A 2,592-nucleotide genomic window follows, 5' to 3' on the forward strand; every position below is an offset into this window, starting at 1 on the left:
AAACCCCCTTGCCCCTTTATAGCCAATAATTGACCACTTCATTGCAATCCCTTGTGAGACGACCCGGAGTCTAAATACTTCGGTTAATTTTCATTGGGGTTTGTACTTGTGACAAAACCATATCTTAATTTGATGCGAGAGTTGTTTGTTGGTTTGGAGCTATGCTTACAACCAAGTAATTCTTTTCTTTAGGAAAAAAATCTAGACCATCGAGCAAAACCTCGCAACCAAATTAATGATGCCGTTGCCGAGGATTGCAATGGTGCTATGCTATTGGCTATTGTATATATTGTGAATAGCTTGATTTTTTTTTTTTTTGGTTTGCTTGTTGGTTTTGCTAGTTGTAGGACTTAGTTTCCTTTACTTCTTGTTAGCTTTTGTTTTTTTTTTATTATTTTCTCTTGACACTATGAATTCTCATCCCTTTGGCTATGAGTGTGGTTCTAACTATGTTGTAGGAGATGGAAGCTACAATAAGGACATGCATCAAAGATTTGGAGATCAAAGGTGGGAGAAGCCCCAAGCTTATGGACAACCTTCTTGGCAACAACCTCCTCCGAATTCTTATGGGTACAATTCAATTCTTGAAGCATATCAATCTAATGTATGTGATGACCCTCATTGTGGTTGTCAACCACAATCATCATATGCAATTGAACCCCCTCCTCAATATAGCCCTCCACCATAATCACATGCCTCATACCACCATTCACCTCTATATGACCCTAACCCATACCCACCATACCAACCACCATATGAACCATATCTAGAGCCACCACCATTCCAACACCAATACTCCTATAAACCACAAAGTCCATACACACCACCTCACGAATTTCACCAATATGAACCACCTTCCAATTACCTTATAACCCAAAATCCCCTTACCCCTTTATAGCCAATAATTGACCACTTCATTGCAATTCCTTGTGAGACGACCCGGAGTCTAAATACTTCAGTTAATTTTCATTGGGGTTTGTACTTGTGACAAAACCATATCTTAATTTGATGCGATAGTTGTTTGTTGGTTTGGAGCTATGCTTACAACGAAGTAATTCTTTTCTTTAGGAAGAAAATCTAGACCGACAACAATTTTCGCAATCAGTGGTCAAAGTCAACCTTAAACAAATTAGCTTTTTCTTTGTGGAAAAGTCACTATTTTTTTCAGAGAAAGCACATTGTTTCTTTAAACCATTCGAAACTTGTGGCATATTTAGTAGGAAAGTTGCACCAAATTTTCTTCAAAATCCTAATAGTAACTATTGTTCAAGTACATATTTTCTTGTTTCACAAGGCAAAACAAATTTTATCAAAAATTACTTGATAGATACCTTTTAGGAACACTAAAACGTAGGACCAGTGAAGGAAATAGAATGCCTGCTTGTACATTTTACCTCATGTATGTATTTGCTTTTAAAGGTTGGAAGTGATTCCAAAGTGACTTTTGATTATCCAATCTAAAGATTTCGTCACTTTTTATACACACTCCTATTCTATCTTCTTCAACAGACATAACCTGGATGTCAGCTACTTCCAGAATTTATAGGGAGAAGTTTTAGAAAATTAAAAGGCAATAATAAAGCCAAGAATGAAATCATTTTGGCAAGCACATATATACAAAAAATGGTGACATATCAAAGACAAATGCATTGCACTAATCATAGTGAATATCTCATATCCTACACTACAAGATTTTTGTTTATTTGTGGAGGTTTTTTCTCCTATTTGTGGAGGTTTATAACTCCCACCAAATGGTTTGTGGGGATTTCCAAAACCCTCAAAATTTGAGGTCCCACGAGGTCTTTTGTGGGAGTTTTTAAAAACCTCCACAATCTATTCGGTGGGGGTTTTATGTGTGTTTAGTGGAGGTTTTATATTATACTTTTGTGGCAGTTTTAAATCACTTTTGTAACGGTTTAAAACCCCCACAAATTGATTTTTTAATTTAACAAAAATTAGCTATTTTGTGAGATTTTCAAACCTCCACAAATCCTGTAATTATTTATTTATTTTTAATTTCAAATCATTCATTAATCTCATCTCATTTACATATTCTCAAATTAAAAATTTATTTTTTAATATCAAAATTTAAAAACTAAATCTTTTATAACACAATTTCTCAATATAAGACATAACTCTATATATTAAAAAATTCCCAATGTCAATAGTTACAAACACAATTTCATATGGTATTGTTCTACATAACTATTATTGTTTTTCTTTAAAAAGTAAAATGAAACAACTTTAATATTTCAATATCATCTAATTACATAAAAGCCTCAAAATAAAAACAATAGCATAGAAATAGCACCATCTAATATATAAAAACAGTAGCATAGAATTAGGACCATCCACAAGCCTGTAATTTATGCCTTTTTCTTTTTGGGCACGGCAGCTGATAGTGATAGTCATGGTCCATGAGCCATCGAGTAGATCTACAAAAATAGTCACATAATTGAAATCATTAACTACTGTTTTCATTCTAATACACCGCATACATAGAGCTATTTTAGAGTTGCCAATACTTTTCAATGAAGAATGGAGTAAGAATGTCAAAGAAGAAATCATCATTATCCATATATATCATCATTG

General features: G+C 33.6%; 1 long non-coding RNA gene across 1 annotated transcript in view; it reads right to left on the reverse strand.

The window, feature by feature from the left end:
- The window catches only part of LOC107622008, an 893-nt gene continuing 491 nt past the window's right edge, over nt 2,191–2,592 (reverse strand). Inside the window, exon 3 of the long non-coding RNA XR_002355337.1 lies at nt 2,191–2,435. This is a non-coding gene — a long non-coding RNA (uncharacterized LOC107622008). The remainder of the gene's footprint in view (nt 2,436–2,592) is intronic.

Source organism: Arachis ipaensis, chromosome B10 (assembly GCF_000816755.2).
Source record: "Arachis ipaensis cultivar K30076 chromosome B10, Araip1.1, whole genome shotgun sequence".
NCBI classification, from domain to species: Eukaryota; Viridiplantae; Streptophyta; class Magnoliopsida; order Fabales; family Fabaceae; genus Arachis; species Arachis ipaensis.